The sequence below is a fragment of the Meriones unguiculatus genome (genome assembly GCF_030254825.1).
Source record: "Meriones unguiculatus strain TT.TT164.6M chromosome Y unlocalized genomic scaffold, Bangor_MerUng_6.1 ChrY_unordered_Scaffold_23, whole genome shotgun sequence".
In the NCBI taxonomy this organism is placed as follows: domain Eukaryota; kingdom Metazoa; phylum Chordata; class Mammalia; order Rodentia; family Muridae; genus Meriones; species Meriones unguiculatus.
This window is the reverse complement of record NW_026843709.1, coordinates 12,718,222-12,736,280: the sequence shown is the minus strand read 5'-3', so window position 1 is coordinate 12,736,280 and position 18,059 is coordinate 12,718,222.

Sequence of the window (18,059 nt, the reverse complement as noted above, 5' to 3'; positions counted from 1 at the left end):
TTTTTTAATTGGATTACTTGATTCATTTCCTTTCAACTTCTTTAGTTCTATAGTTATATATACTGGATATTAGCCCTCTGTTACATAAAGGGTTTTGAAGATTCTTTCCCAATCTGTAGGCATTTGTTTTGTTTTGATGACAGTGTTCGTTGTTTTACGGAAGCTGCTTAGTTTCATTGAGGTCCTATTTACTGATTGTTGCTCTTAGAATCTTAGAAACTGGTGTTCTGTTCCAGAAGTTGTCTCCTGTGCCAATGAGTTCAAGGTTTTTATCCCACTTTTTATTCTAACTGATTAAATGTGTCTGGTTTTATGTTGAGGTCTTTGATCCACTTGGACTTTAGTTTTGTACAGGCTTATGAGTATAGATCTATTTGCATTTTTGTACATGTATACTTCCAGTTAGACTAGCAACATTTGTTGGAGATTCTTTTTTCCATTGTATGGTTTTGACATCTTTGTCAAAAATCAGGTGTCCATAAGTGTGTGGGTTTATTTCTGGGTCTTCTATTTGATTTCATTGATCCACCATTCTGTATCTATGAAACTACCATGCAATTTTTATTACTGTTGCTCTATAATACACCTTAATCAGTGAAGGAGAAATGCCAGATCTTTTATTGTAGAGGATTGTTTTAGCAATTCTGGGCTTCTTGTTTTTCCATATGAAGTTGAGAATTTTTCTTTAAAGGTCTCTAAACAATTCTGTTGGTAACTTGATGGGAATAGCATTGAATCTGTATATTTCTTTTGATAAGGTGGCCATTTTTACAATGATAATCCATCAATATGATCCACCATATTAAAAAAATTAAAGAAAAAAAACACATGATAAGTCCTCAGATGCTAAGAAAGCATTTGACAAAATCCAACATTCATTCATGTTTAAAACATTGGAGAGATCATGGGTATAAGTCACATATCTAAATGAAGTAAAGGCAATATACACAAAGCCTATAGCCAACATCACACTAAACTGAGAAAATCTTAACAGTATCCAACTGAAATCAGGGACGAGGCAAGGCTGCCCACTCTCTACATATCTCTTCAACATAGTGGTGGAAGTCCTTGCTAGAGCATTAAGACAATTGAAGGATTTTAATGGGAAAAAAAAACAGAAAGAAAGAAGTCAAAGTATTGCTATTTGCAGATGATATGATAGTATACCTGAGTGACCCCCAAAGTTCTACCAGGGAACTCCTATTAACTCAAAAATAATAAGTAGACCCTCCCATATTCAAAAGATAAAAATGTTGAGAGAGCAATTAGGGAAATAAATAAGGCCATACCTCATAACCATTCCCAGACATTTCTTTACTTGGTATTAAACATGTAAATAGATGAGCTTCAAGGGGACACCCCTTGAAGTGGAAGAAGATGGAGGAAATTCTAGGCTAAAAGAACATAGTTTTCTCAATAGTTAGTCGTTCAATAAAATGACTAAATTCCCTCTACTTCCAAAGTTAAAGAACAGGACAGGCAATTTCCTTTGGGGAAAATGTGGAATATTTCCATAATGGAGTATTATTCAGCTAAGAAAATTACATCATGATATTTTCAGGCAAATGGATGGAACTAGGAAAAATCTTCCTGGGTGAAGTAACTAAATGCAGAAAGACCAATATGGTATGTATTCACTTCATCGGAGATCTCCTAATACTAGGGGATAGAGTTCCAACAGGCCAACTATTGTGACCAAATCAGTCTTCCACTAGGGGGATTGGATGGCAGTAAAATGAGTTTTTGGGCCAGGGAATCCTACAGAAATTTTCAAGAAACCCAGGCTGTTGTTATTAAAGTATGTTGCTATCTGCCCTCAAATGATAGATCAGGGCCATGTTCTTGTATCCACGGAGTTGCTTCCTTCAGAATCAACTGGGATTGTATACAGAGACACACAGTCCAATATTATGCACAGAGAGACCTTAAAAACTCAGCTCTAAATGGTATGCTATTTTCTTATATTATCTAACAAGGCCATTGCTCCTACCCCATACCAAACATTTCCTCACTGGGGACTCAACATGTAATAGATGAGCTTCAAGTGCACATTTCAATTTAAATTACTAGGAAGTGGAAGAAAATGGAGGAAATTCTAAGCTAAAAGAACATAGTTATTTTATAGTTTAACATTCAATACAATTATTAAAGTCTTGGCAACTTCCAATGACTAAAGAACAGGACTGAAAATCTCCTTTGGGAAAAATGTGGAATATTTCTGTAACAGAGTATTATTCAACTATGAAAGTGACATCATATTTTCAGGCAACAGTATGGAACCGGGAAAAATCATTAGTGGTGAAATAACTAAAACGCAGAAAGACAAATATGACATGTATTCATTTATTAAGAGTTATCCTTAGATTGGAGAAAAAATTCCAATAGGCTGTCTATTATGAACAACCAGTCTTCCACTAGGGTTGTTAGGTGGCAGTTAATTTATATATTGGCCCAGGGCATTCTGTGGAAATTTTCAATACCAGTCTGTTGTTATTAAAATATGTTGCTTTCTGCATTCAGATGATAGATCAGTGCCATGTTCTTGGACCCCAGAGATGCTTTCTTCTGCATCAAATGGGTTGCACACAGAGTCCCACAGTCTGATATTATGCAGACAGAGAGACCTTAAAACTCCCAGCTCTAAGTGGGATGTCTCTATGAAATTCTCTCTCCCATCAAAGTTCTGGGAAGCCTGCAGGGAAGTAGGCAGGAAGACTGTTGTAAGTAGAGGGACTAGAGGACACATGGAGAACAATGCCTTGAGAATCAGGTTGCAGAGGAAGATGAAGCAACTAGCTTTGATGAGACCTGATAAGCTAGGATTAGATAGAAGAGGGAGGAGGACCCACCCAAACAATGAAATAGAGAAAGGGCGTAGGGATAGAAGGAGGGTTGGTGGGACTGGAAGGAGAAGTTGGAGGGGGAAGCAGAGGTGAAACAAGTCAACAAATCATAATAAATAAATACATAAGAAAAACTGTGATCAAGTTGATGAACTATAGAGCTCTACAGGAGTGATAGTTTTTCTTGGGGGTGGTACAAGGGTGCAGCAAAGATGAACTCAGTTTTCTTTAAGGGACATGACAGAGACTCTGATTGTGTTCCAATTAGTATATGAACAACATATAATTAAATTGAAGCATTTTAAAGAAAACAATTAGTGTGACAGATGGTAGGATTTTGAACACAGGAGCAATGGGAAAGAAGTGTAATGACATGGAGAAAAGATTACACCAAAAGAGGGCAGAGTTTGACTTTGGAAGGAAGGTGTGGTTTCCAGGAAATCATTATGTCATAGAGAATCCTGGCCAGGAACTAGTGGTTACTCAGCTACCTCAGACCCCATGAGCTCAGGTGGTACCTCTGAACAAGCCATCCAGAGAACAAGAGCAGAAAACACTGCTGCTCTTGTGTCCTAGGCAAATAACATGGACATAGTTCTCTATCCTGAATGCCCAGTTTTAACTGTAAACCCAAGGAACAGGAGGGTTACTCTCTGATCACTGAGTAGGACACAGCTGCTGATCCAGCCAGGTGAGACAAGGCAACCCTGCTCATCGACAGTAATAATAGTGTGGAACAGCACCAGGTTTTAAATAGTTTATTGACCCTCAATTCTCATTTTACATACCACCTTGTCATTTGGTACATTCCCCTTCATCCCACATCACTTTGAAGTGTCCCTACTAAGGAAGCTGTCAAATTAAATAAATATTAAAGTTTCATTTCCTACCTGACAATGTCACAGAGGAAAACAGGAGTAAGGTGTGAGATCTGGATAAAGGGATGAGTTAAAGTCTTGTTGTGTTTGACAATAAATAGTCAGGTGTGAGCAGATCAGAGATACTAGACACTGTGGAGAATTTTTTACTCATCTCCATGGAATCCTCAAGATTCTCACAGTTCCTGATTGGATGAGATGGAGAATGAAATCATGAAACAGCTAAAAGCCAGTTAGAGTTTCAACAGCCAGTCATTAAAAGGGCCAAATGAAGAGCCTGCTTTAGAGAAAGGCTGAGCAGCCCTATATTCCTCAGTCTGGGCAGCTGAAAGCACACAACCCAGAGATGACATTTCCTGTGTCCAAGACTCTTAGTTCAGAAAAAGGGTCACATATTTCTTTCAAGTGGTCTTCAATAAAGTCATGTGTCCTTGCCATGTGAATTTCATATTATCATAGATTCCATTATTATTTGTTAAATGCACAGATATGTCCTCAATGAATGAATTACTTACTGGGAAAATGCTCACTCACCAAGGAAATTCATTGAACAAAAAGGATTTATTGGGACCTTGCTCATATTTTTACAGAGAACATACCTGATTTCAAGCAAGCAGTCATCTTGTTGTAGTCCTTCAGCAGTAATGAGACCTTCTCATACTGAACCACATGCAGAAAGCAGAGAGAGGGAGAGAGAGAAAGAACTATAGAGACAGTTTCAGAAAGAGAGAAACTACAAGTAAAAGAAACAAAGACAAAGTGACAGAGATTGAGCGACAGAGACTCCATCTGTCTGATCAGCATTGGTATATCAACCTCAAAGCACACCCTTCTGTATTAAAACTGTAAGAGGAATGATATATTATCTAACAAGGCCAGACCACCTAACCCTTCCCAGATATTTCCTCACTGGGGACTAAACCTGAAAATAGAGTAACTTTGGGACACATTGTAATTCAAATCACCAGGAAGTTGTAGAAGAAGATGGAGGGACTTCTAGTCTAAAAAAAACATAGTTATCCTGATAGTGTGTCATTCAATAAACTGATTAAATTCCCAGCAACTTCCAAGAACTAAATAATAGGACTGACAATCTCCCTTGGTGAAAATGTGGAATATTTCCATAATGGAGTATTATTCAGCTAAGAAAATAGTTCATTTTTTAGCCAAATGGATGGAACCAGGAAAAATCACCCTGGGTGAAGTAACTAAAACACAGAAAGCCAAATATGGTATGTGTTCACTTATTAGAGGGACTCCTAAAAGGGGGGTAGAAGTTCCAATAGGAACTTTTTAATTTATTTATCTATTTATCTATCTATCTATTTTTTATTTATTTATGTGTATTATGAACAAGCCAGTGTTCCACTAGGGGGGTTGAGTAGCAGTTAATTGAGTTGCTGGGCCAGAGCATCCTACAGAAATTTTTAAGCAACTCAGGCTGTTTTTATCAAAAATATCTTGCTCTCTGCCCTCAACTGATAGATCAGTGCATTGTTCTTGATCCACAGAGATGCTTCTTTCTGCATCAAATGGGATTGCATACACAGACCCACAGTCAGATATTATGCAGAGAGAGACCTTAAAATACCCAGATCTAAATGGGATTTTCCTATGAAATTCTTCCTTATCTCAGAGCTCTAGGATACCTGCAGGAGAGGAGGCAGTAAGTGTCATAAGTAGAGGGAATTGTGGACACAAGGGGAATAATGCCCAGAGAATCAGGCTGCAGAGGAAAATGATGCAGCCCGACTTGATGAGACCTAACAAATTGGGGACAGATAGAAGTGGGAGTAGAACCTCCCCAACCAGGGAACTAGGGAAAGGGCATAGAGGTAGAAGAAGTACGTGGGAGGGACTGGATGGAGAAGGGGAAGGGGGCAGCAGAGCAGATACAAACTAAACAATTTGTAATAAATAAGTACATGAGAAAAACTGTGATCAATGTAATGAAGTAGAGAGCTCTTCAGGACTGATGGCTTCTTCTTGGGATTGGTACAAGGATGCAGCAAGGATGAACTCAGTTTTCTTTAAGAGACTTGGTGTTCTATTCAATTGCATTGATCCAGCATTCTGTTTCTATACCAGTACCACACGGTTTTTATTACTGTAGCTCTATGGTAAAGCTTGAAATCGGGGATGGAGATAGCTCCACAGATCTTTTATTGTAGACGATCGATTGTTTTAGCAATTCTGGGTTCATTGTTTTTCCATATGAAGTTGAGAATTTTTCTTTTAACGTCTGTAAAGAATTCTATTGGTAATTTGATGGGGATTGCACTGAATTTGTAGTTTGCTTTTGGTAAGATGGCCATTTTTACTATGTTAATCCTGCCAAGCCACAAGCAATAGTATTTTTTTCATCTTCTGATACCTTTTTCTAATTCTTTCTTCAGAGACTTGAAATTTTTTCATTCAAGTCTTTGACTTACTTGGTTAGGGTCATACCAATTTACTTTATGTCTTTACTGAATATAAGAACAAATCAAAGAAATCATCCACTATGACCAAGTAGGCTTTATCCTAGGTATGTAGGGTTGGTTTGAATTAGGGAAATACATCAATGTGATCCACCATATTAACAAATTGAAAAAAAAAAAACACATGGTAATCTTCTTATATGCTGAAAAAGCATTTGACTAAATCCAACCTCCATTCATTTTTAAAGTACTGGAGAAATCATGAAAAAAGGCACATATCTAAATATAGTAAAGGCAATATACAGCAAGCCTTTGTCAAACTAAACTGAGAGAAAATTAAAGCAATCCTACTGAAATCAGAGACAAAGGAAGACTGCTCACTCTATATCTCTTCAAACATAGTTCTGAAAGTCCTTGCTAAAGCAATAAAACAATTGAAGAAGATCAAGAGGATAGAAATGCAAAACGAAGAAATCAAAGTATCACTATTTGCAGATGATATGATAGTATACCTTAATAAGCCCCAAAATTCTACATAGGAACTCCTACAGCTGATAAACACCTTTGGCATAGTGACTGGATACAAAATTAACTAAAAAAAATCAGTATCCCTCCTGTATATAAAGACAAAAGGGCTGAAAAATAAATTAGGGAAATGAAAGGAATTATATTATCTAATAAGGCCACACCTCCTAACCATAACCAGACATTTCCTTACTGAGGACTAAACATGTAAATTAATGAGCTTCAAGGGGATTTGCAATTCAAATCACCAGGAAGTAGAAGAAGACAGAGGAAATTCTAGGTTAAAAGAACATAGTTATCCTGATAGTTTCCCATTCAATACAATGATTAAAGTCCCAACAACTTCCAAATAATAAAGAACAGGACTGACAATCTCCATTAATGACATCATGATATTTTCAGGCAAATGATTGGTACTAGGAATAATCATCCTGAGTGAAGTACCTAAAATGCAGAAAGACAAATATGGTATGTATTCACTTATTAGGAGGTATCCTAACAGTTTGGTAAAATTTCCCAAAGGCCATCTATTGTGAACAAATAAGACTTCCATGACAGGTATTAGGTGGCAGGTAATTGAATTGTTGGGCCAGGACATCCTACAGAAATTTTAAAGCAACCCAGGTTGTTGTTATTAAAATATGTTGCTCTCTGCTGACATCTGAAAGATCAGTGTCATATTCTTACATCCAAAGAGATGCTTCCTTCTGCATCACATGGGATAGCATACAGAGATCTCCTACTTATATAATATGCAGAGAGACGACCTTAAAACACTGAGCTCTACGTGGGGTTTCCTTATGGAACTCTCCCTCCCCGCAGAGCTTTGGGAAGCCTGCAGGAGGGAAGGCAGGAAGAGTTTCCTAAGTATAGGGAATTGTGGACACAAGGAGAGCAATGCCCTGAGGAACAGGCCACAGAGGAAGATGATGCAGGCAGCCCTAATGAGACCTGATAAGCAAGGGTCTGTTAGAAGCAGGAAGAGGACCTCTGCAATCAGGGAAGTAGAAAAAGGATGGTTGGTGGGAATGGAAGGAGAAGAGGGAGGGGCAGCAGAGGAGATACAAGGTGAACAAAGCATAATAAATATATACATAAAAAACTGTGATCAATGTGATGAAATATAGATCTCTTCAGGACTAGTGTCTTCTTCTTGATGGTGGTGCCAAGGTGTGGTAAGGATGAACTGTATTCTTTAAGAGACTTGTCACTGAGACTGACCATGTGCCAATGATTACATGAACAACACATACTAAAATTGATGTATTTTAAAGAAAAAATTTAGAATGGCACATGGGTAGGAATTTGAACCTTTGATCAATGGAAACGGAGTATAATGTATATTATATCAAATTCCCCTATAAGCAATAAAAATAATACTTTGACAACTTTTACAATGACTTTTAACATGGAGAAAATGCTAATGGAGGGCAGAGTTTGATTTTGGATGGTATGCTTTCCAGTAATTCATTAGTTAGCAGAGAATCCTAGCCATGAACTAGTGTTTACCAAGCTACCTCAGGCCCTATGGCACATCTGAGCAAGCAGTCCTGTCCTCAATATTATGTGTAGAATGTTTTTTTGGAGGACCACTGCAGGAAATACAGTCACAATTTTTCCAATAGGCATATAACATGGACCCATTTCAATGTCCTGAAGGCCCAATTTTATATGTAAACTCCAGGACCTAGATAGTGAGTAGGACATAGCTGCTCATCCAGCCAGGTCAGTTAAGGCAACCCTGCTCATAGAGGTTTAGAAATACTAGTGTGGTACAGGACCAGCTATCAAATAGTTTATTGCCCTTCATTTCTACTTTTACACTCACAGATTTTCTCTTTTTCAGCCAAACCATTCCCAGGGTCTGGTTTCTGAAGGAGTCCAGTAATTGAAATTCTGCCTCCTGGCCTTGCCAGATATAGCTTTATCTAAGTTATATGTCTCAGAGACTTTCCTTGGTTGTTTCTGCAAGTGGGGTGTTCAGAGTCTAAAAAGTACATAGCAAGCTTCCTGCAACCTTAGGAACTAGACTGCAAACTTTGCATAACCTTGAGTGAATTCCTGGATGCTGTGCCAGGTCACACAGATGTGTTGCTATTTTGAAAAAAAAAAAAAAAAAGGTTGCTCATATCTTTGCTTTATAAGTGTTGTTTGCTTGTTCAGTAAACTGATAAATATAGCATTTTAACATATGTCAGCTTATTGTGACAGAGTCCAACATGTTGAGGCACAAAAAAATTAGCATAGTTTTTATAGGAGCAAGTTATTTTTTCCATATAAAAAAGTTAGCCCAATTGTTGATACCTTAATGGCATTTACTGATGGTTCATTATCTGGTGTTACTGCCTGTGCTTTTAAAAGAAAAACAATATCTTTTCAAATGTCTAACACATCTGTGCAAATAGCCAAATTATTGGCAATATTGGCTTTGTTTCAAAGTATTAATAAGTAATCTTTGAACATATTTACAGATTGTGCATATGTAGCTCAGTCTTTCCCTAGGTTAGAGACTGCAGGTCAAATCAGACATCTCCTAATGGAAGTTTATTTTTACAAATTCAAAATTTGATACAAAAAATATCTTTCCCTTTTTTATAGGACATTGAGGGCTCATTCTAATTTGGCAGGACCCCTGTCTAAAGGAAATGTATCTGGAGATAAAGTCACCAAAGTTTATTATTCACAGTAAAAAAGAGTCCAGGATGCTCATAATATGCTTCGTCTTAATAGTCAAACCTTGAGACAAAAATATTGATTGACTAAGGAACAGGCCCTAGTATAGTCAAGGCTTGCAGTACTTGTCCTCACTTTCAGCCTCTTCCTCATATGGGAGTCAATCCTAAAGGATTGGTTCCAAATCAGAATTGGCAAATGGATATTACTCATATTCCTGAATTTAAACAATTAAAATATGTACATGTTTACATAGATACCGATTCTGGATTTATTTTTGCCACTCTTAAACCAGGAAACACTGCGAAGAATTTTATTGCTCCTTCTCTACAGGCTTTTAATATTCTAGGAGTTCCTAAGCAAGTTAAAACTGACAGTGGAACAGGATATACTAGCAAAACTTCTAAAAGTTTTTCTCAGCAGTTGCAAGTTTCTCATATAACTAAAATACCTTACAATACTGAAGGACAAGGCATGGTAGAGCATGTTCACTAAACAGTTAAGATTTATTTACAAAAAAAACAAAAAAAACAAAAAAAAAAAAAAAGAAAGAAAGGGAGCTACTCCCCTGGACAGCTAAGAATCATAATAATCATTGTCTTATTCGTGTTTGTTTCATTCTGAATTTTTACTTTGAATAAGCATAGTAAATCTACAGCAGATAGATTTTGGTTCACATAAATCAAGAAAACTTTTGCTAAAGTAAAATGGAGGGAATTTTTAACAATTCAATGGCATGGACCCGTCCCTGTACTCATATATGGATGAGTATCTATCTGTGTTTTTCCGCAGGAAAATGATGGAGCTCAAAGGCTACTGGAATGTCTGGTGCAACAAGTGGATGATAAGTTTTCTCCTGACAATGATAATGACTTCAATGAAGACCCCTTCAGTCAATATGACTGTATATTGGGCTTATGTTCCTAATTTACCTCTACTACTTCCATTTGCCTGGATGATTCAGAAGTCCTTGTTTATGTCAACAACAGTTGTTTGCTAGGATTTCCTGCTTTTGAAGAACACTAGTAAAACAGACTAGTAAAACACTGGTAAAGGGAGTCAAAGTTTCTGTTTTAGAAAAATCTGTTAGTGTTGGACTTTGGAGAACCTCAAAAAAAATTGGCAAACCTATGTATGAAAATTGGGTGCTACATTGGGATGTATAGAAATACAAGTAGCTTTCCAAATTTCATCAAGTATACTTTTGTTTCAGCATGTGTTAATCCTCCTTATTTACTGCTAATTTGAAACACTGTAGTAAGACATTTTAAGAAAAATGATATCTATTCAATTGAATGTGTATATTAAAATTTTACTAATTTTTTTAGTGCTTATAATATTGCTCTTTCAGTATTAGTTGTTAAGCAACCTGATTCTGTTATGATTCCTGTTAGGGTTGCTGATTGTTGGTATGATGAAACAGAATTTAATTGGACTCAGGCTCAGAATCACCTTGGTGGTACTTCGTCTAGCAAAAACTTTCCATTGGACATGTTTTTTTTTATTCTATTATTTATTTTTTTTTCTTATAGATTACATTCTATTAACTCTGTATCTCAGCCGTGTCCTGATCCCTCATGCCCTCCCAGTCCCTCCTTCCATCCCTCATCTCTGCCATGCCCCTTTCCAAGTCCACTGATGGGGGGGGCTCCTCCCCATTCATCTGATCCTGTTTTATCAGGTATCTTCAGGACTGGCTGCAAAGCCCTCCTCTGTGGCCTAACAGGACTGCTCCTTCCTTGGGGATGGGGAGGCCAAAGAGCCAGTCATTAAGTTCCTGTTAGAAATAGTCCTTGTTTTCCTCTGGATCAATTAAAATCAGTAGCTTTCTTCAAAGTTCTTTTGGGAGCACATTTTGATGAGAAATAGCAATTGAAGCAGTTGAGACAGGAACAAGCAGAATGCTGGAACATGCAAGATGCTGGAACAGATGTGTCAATGTCTCAGCATGCTGAAGAATGATTCTGTCAGGTTTGATCCAGCATCTATGGTGTCCATTTATTTTGTTTTGCAAACATGTAATTTCTCACAAGCATTATAGAGTTCTAAATTTATGAATGTATGAGATGTGACCACAAAAATTGTACCAAGGAACTCCTACACCTGATAAACTACTTAGGTGCAGTGGGTGGATACAAAATTAACTAAAAAATCAGTAGACCTCCTGTATACAAAAGACCAAGTGGCTGAGAAATAAATTAGAGAAACAAAAGAAATGATATTATCTAACAAGGCCATTCCTCTTATGCCTAATCAGACATTTCCTCACTGGGGACTAAGCAAATAAATATATGAGCCTCAAAGGAAATTGCAATTTAAATCACCAGGAAGTGGAAGAAGATGGAGGAACTTCTAGGCTAAAAGAATATAGTTATCCTGATAGTTTGTCATTCAATACAATGATTAGTCTCAACAACTTCCATGGAGTAAAGAACAGAATTGGCAATCTCCTTTGGGGAAAGCATGGAATATTTCCATAATGGAGTATTATTCAGCTAACAAAATGACATCATGATATTTTCAGGCAAATTGATGGAACTAGGATAAATCTTCCTGGATGAAGTAACAAAATGCAAAAATAACAAAACATATACTGTTTTTCAAGCAAATGGTTCCAGAAAACAAGCTGGAGTAGCCATGCTAATATCTAATAAAATAGACTTTCAATCCAAGTTAATCAAAAAAGATAAGGAGGGCCACTATATTCTCATCAAAGACAAAATCCACCAAGAGGACATCACAATCTTGAATATCTATGCCCCAAATACAAGAGCACCGACATTCGAAAATGAAACATTATTAAAACTTAAATCATACATTGATCCTAATAACTTAATAGTGGGAGACAGGTTCAGAGATCCTTTACATTGAGAAAATTTTGTTTACTCATCTCCATGGAAATGTCAATATTCTCTCAGGTGCTAATTGTCTGAGAGAGAGAATGATATCATGAAACAGGTGAAATCCAGTAAGAGTTTCAGGAGCCAGTTATTAAAATGGCCAAGTGGACAGCGTTATCAAGGGAAAGGGTGAACAACACTGCATGCCTCAATATGGGCAGATAAACCACACAATCAGATGACAGCTCCTCTGTCTAAGACTCTTAGTTCACAAAAGTGTCACATGTTTCTTTCATGTGGTAATAAATAAAGTCACATGACTTTCACATTATCACAGATTTTATTATCTTTTGTTAAATGCACAGATATCTCATCAGTCAGTGATGTACTTACTGAGAAAACCATCCCTGACAAAGGCAAATCTTTGAACCAAAAGCATTTATTTAGTACCTTGCTTATATTTTTACAGAGATGATTCAAGATGACATGTCATCAAGCAGTCATCTTCTTGTAGTCCTTCAGAGATATCATTTCATACTCATTCACAAGTGGGAGGCAAACAGAGGGAGACAGAGAGAGAGCACAAAAGATCTAAATGGACAGATTCAGAAATAAGAGAGCAAGACCTACAGAAACAAAGCTGTAAAGTGACAGAGACTGAGAGCCAGATCCATTTCATCAGGTCACTTTCATTGTCATATCAACATGAAAGTACACCCTCTTACAATATAACTCCAGTAGGAATTATATTATCTAACAGGGCCATACATCCTAACCCTTCCCAAATATTTCCTTACTGGAGACTCCACATGTAAAAAGATGAGCTTCAGGAGGACATTACAATTCAAATCACCAGAAAGTGGACAAAAATGGAGGGACTACTAGGCTAAAAGAACATAGTTATCCTGATAGTTTGTCATTTAATACAGTGATTAATATCCCAGCAACTTCCAAGGACTAAAGAACAGGACTGACAATCTCCTTTGGGGAAAATGTGGAATATTTCCATAACAGAGTATTATTCAGTGAAGAAAATTACATCAGCATATTTTCAGGCAAATGGATGGAACCAGAAAAAGTCATCCTGGGTGAAGTAACTAAAATGGTGAAAGAATTTTATGGTATTTATTTACTTATCCCCCTAATGGTGGGGGATAAAGTACCAATAGGCCGTCTATTGTGACCACACCAGTTTTCCACTACTGCTACTGGGTGACAGTTAATTGAGATGTTGGGCCAGGGTTGCCTAACTAAATTCAAGAAACCTAGGCTGTTGTAATTAAAAAAATGTTGCTCTCTGCCCTCAACTGACAGATCAGTGCCACAATCTTGTATCCACATATATGCTTCCTCTGCATCAAATGGGATTACATATAGAGACCCACAGTCCAATAATATGCATAGACTTTAAAAACCCAACTCTAAATGGGATTTCCCTATGAAATACTCCCTTCCCTCAGAGCTCTTGAAAGCCTATAAAAGAGGAGGCAGAAAGACTGTCATAAGTAGAGGGAATTGAGGACAGAAGGAGAACAATGCTCTGAGAATCAGGCCACAGAGGAAAATGATGCAGCCAGGCTTGATGAGACCTGATAAGTGAGGGTCATATAGAAGGGGGAGGAGGACCTCCTCTAATAGTGAAGTAGAGAACAGGAATAGGGGTAGAAGAAGCAGTGTGGGCTGGACTAGAATGAGAAAAGAGAATAGGCCACAGAGAGGATACAAAATGAGGAAATCTTAATAAATAAATACATAAGAAAAACTGTGACTAAGTTGATGAAATGGGGGATGGAACAAGATGGGGGCCATCACTGTGAATTGTTTCTGAGAGCCAGAAGATAACGCTGAAACTTGTGAGTGAAGGGGCAACTGAATCCTGGAAATTGACTTTGTGACTTCTTGAAGGAGCGGGGACAGCACAGGAGTGGAGAACTCTTTGATTTAGGTCAGACAGGGACTTCTTGTGAATGGAAAGGGCACTTTATTTCCTTGGGCCTCTCTCCACCTAGGAGTAGTGGAGCCATAGCACAAGTGATGCAGATCTTGCTCCTGAGAACTGAGAGAGCAGAGGCTGGAACACTAACACCACACACTCAGAAGTCAGTCTAACCTACTTGTTGAAACCCAGATCCATGGTAAAAGCCTGCCTGGGTCCCAATCCCAAGAGTGGCTTGCTCTATTGACGCCACAGAATCTAACTGTACTGTATGGGGTTGCTTAGTCCCTCAGTGGTAGACAGAGGGCTGTGCTATGGGCTGTGTGGAGGTCCTGCAAAAACACCCAGGTGTGCCAAGCCCTAAGCCAGGAAACTGGCTTCACAGGACTTCCTGGTGGTGAGCTAGACATCTCAGTCTACAACAGCATCTTTACTCCCAGGTACAGGGGCTCCAACACCACCTGAACACAAGTGTCTGAACACAGATATGACTCAGAGAACAGGAAGATCCCATGTAGTTTATGATTTGACCTGCTAGAGAGTGAATATGTCTCCTTGTGCCTGCAGAGCCCCAGATCCACAGTGCTTCTAAGCTGGCTGCCAGACATCAGAAACATTCCCACCCACACATCCAGTGTGGAAAACAGAAGGAATCCTGAGACAGGGATAGTTCAGCACTGTGGCACCACCAGTGGAGTTTAGGCAAATAACTCCTGGAGCTCAGTTAGAGACAATACCAGTAGTCTGTAAGCCACTGACATACCCAAGAAATTTGTCCACAGAATCAAACCAGGGCATGTGATAACTTCAGTGCCTGCCCTTAGGTGACCTCAAGGCACCTTTCCCTCACACTGAAGGCCTCTACATTCTTTAACACTCTATCCCTCAAGGCAAACTTCCATGCAAAAGTATGTATAAACCTTGCCTGCATCTGTCCTTCTGCACCTGCAGACTTCCCCCTCACAGGAACAGGTAAAGCACCAATGTACAGGCTGATACCTATGGACCTCTCTAATTTCCCTGAAGAATTCTCCAGACACCAGAGAAAGACGGAAACAATCTGAACTGCACAGTCCAAGAAAAAACAGTGAAGGTCAGAGATAAAGAAATGCCTAGAAGTTGGTGAAAGAACACACCCAACAAAAATCAGGGAATTTCATGGCCTCAGAGCAACCCCCAAATCAATGGATACCCCAATTCTGCAGGAACACAGGAAAATGACCTTAAAGATATGCTTATCCAGTTATTACAGTCACATAAAAAGGAAATAAACAAATCTCTTAGAGAAATATTCAGGTGCATAGAAGGACAAGAAGAGGCAAATTTAGTGGCATATACAAAAGAAACATACAAAAAAATAGAGGCCATCATACACAGACAGGAAACCACATTCAAACAGATGAAAATGGTACAAGACATAAAAATAGAATTATAATCAATAAAGAAAACACAAACAGAGAAAACCCTCGAGCTGGAGAACTTAGAGAAAAGATCAGGAACCACAAAATAAGAATCACCAAGAGAATACAAGAGATGGAAGAGAGAAGCTCTGGAGATGAAGATACGCTTGCAGATATAGATATTTCTCTCAAAGAAAATGCAAAATCTCTAAAGTCCCAAACACAAAACATCCAAGAAATCAAAGACATCATGAAAAGGTGAAATCCAAGAATAATAAGAATTGATGACAAAGAATACTTCAGGCTCTAAGGTCCAGAAAATATCTTCAAGAAAATCATGGAAGAAAATTTCCCCAACTTAAAGAAAGGTCCATAAACATACAAGAAGCCTATAGAACACCAAACAGACTAGACCAGGAAAGAAAATCCTCATGCTATATCATTGTCAAAATATTAAAAATATGGAACAAAGGTATTAAAAGAAGCAAGGGTTGAAGGCCAAGTAAAATATAAAGGTAGACCTATCAGAATCATACTGGACTTCACATCAGAAACTGTGAATGCCAGAAGGGCCTGGGTAGAGGACCTAATAGATGTCTAAAGAACTTTTTACCCAAACTCAAAAGGGTATACTTTCTTTTGAGCACCTCATAGAACCTTCTCCAAAATAGACCACATAGTTGGTCACAAAGCAAACATCAACAGATACAGGAAGAAGGAAATAATCCCCCGTATTCTATCTGACCACCATGGTCTAAAGCTGGACCTCAACAACAAGAGAAATAACATAAAGCCTAAACACACATGGAAGCTGAACAATTTGCTACTCAATGACCTTTAGATTAAGGAAGAAATTAAAAAAAATTGAAGACTTTCTAGAATTCAATGAAAATGAAGGTATAACATAACTAAATTTATGGGACACAATGAAAGCAGTGCTCAGAGGAAAATCCATAGCACTATGTGCCTACAAGAAGAAATTTGAAAATCGCATACAAGCAACTTAATGGTCCAACTGAAAGCCTTAGGGAAAAAAGGAAGAATATATACCCAAAAGTAACAGAATGTTGGAAATAAACTTAGGGCTGAAAACAATCAATCAGAAACCAATAAAGCTATTCAAAGAATTAGTGAAACCAAGAGCTGGTTCTTTGAGAAAATCAATAAGATAGACAAACCCTTATCCAAACTAACTAGAATGCATGGAGACAACATCCAAATGAGCAAAACCAGAAATGTAAAAGGGGACATCATTACAGATGGTGAGGAAATCCAAACAATCATCAGGTCATACTACAAAAGCGTATATGCCACAAGAAAATCTAAATAAAATGGATAAGTTTTTAGAGAGATTCCATCTACCAAAATTAAGTCAAAGTCAGGTAGAAAGATTGAGCAGGCCTACATGCCCCAAGGAAAGCCCTGAAACAAATGGTTTCAGGGCAGAATTCTACCAGACCTTCAAAAAAGTGCTAATTCTAATTCTGTTCAAACTATTCAATGAAACAGAAACAGAAGGAACTTTATCAAACACATTCTATGAAGCTACAGTCACCTTGATACTTAAAACCCACAAAGACCCAACAAAAAAAAGCAAAATTTAGACATATCTCTCTTATGAACATTGATGGAAAGATACTCAATAAATACTCGCAAACGGAATCCAAGAGCACATAAAAAATATCATTCACCATGACCAAGTTGGCTTCATACCAGTCATGCAAGGATGATTTAATATATGGAAATCTATCAATGTAATCCACCATATTAACAAATTAAAGGAGAAAAATCACACGATCATCTCCTTAGATGCCAAAAAAAAAAAAAAAAAAAAAAAGAATTTGACAAAGTCCAACATCCATTTATTTTAAAGTACTGGAGAGATCAGGAATACAAGGCACATACCTAAATATAGTAAAGGCAATATACAGCAATCTTATAGCCAACATCAATCAGAATGGAGAGAAACTTCAATCAATTCCACTGAAATCAGAGACAAGGCAAGGCTGCCCACTATCTCCATAACTATTCAACATAATACTGGAAATCCAAGCTAGAGCAATAAGACAAGTAAAAGTGATGAAGGGGATACAAATCAGAAAGGAAGAGATCAAACTTTCACTATTTGCAGATGACATGATTATATGCATGAGTGATCCCAAAAAATAAACCAAAGAACTCCTTCAGCTGATAAACACCTTCAGCAAAGTGGCTGGATACAAAATAAATTCAAAAAATCAGAAGCCCTCCTGTATATCCAAGACAAAAGGGCCAAGAAAGAAATCAGTATAAACGACACTGTTCACAATACCCACCAATAACATAAAGTACCTTTGAGTAACTTTAAACAAGCAAGTAAAACATCTTTTTGAAAAAAACAAAAAAACAACAACAAAACAAAACAAAACAAAACAAAACAAAAAAACTTCAAGTCTGAAGAAATTGAAGACAATTTCAGAAGATGTTAAGATCTCCCGTGCTCATTGATTGGTATGTTTAACATAGTGAAAATGGCCATTATGCCAAAACCAATCTGCAGATTCA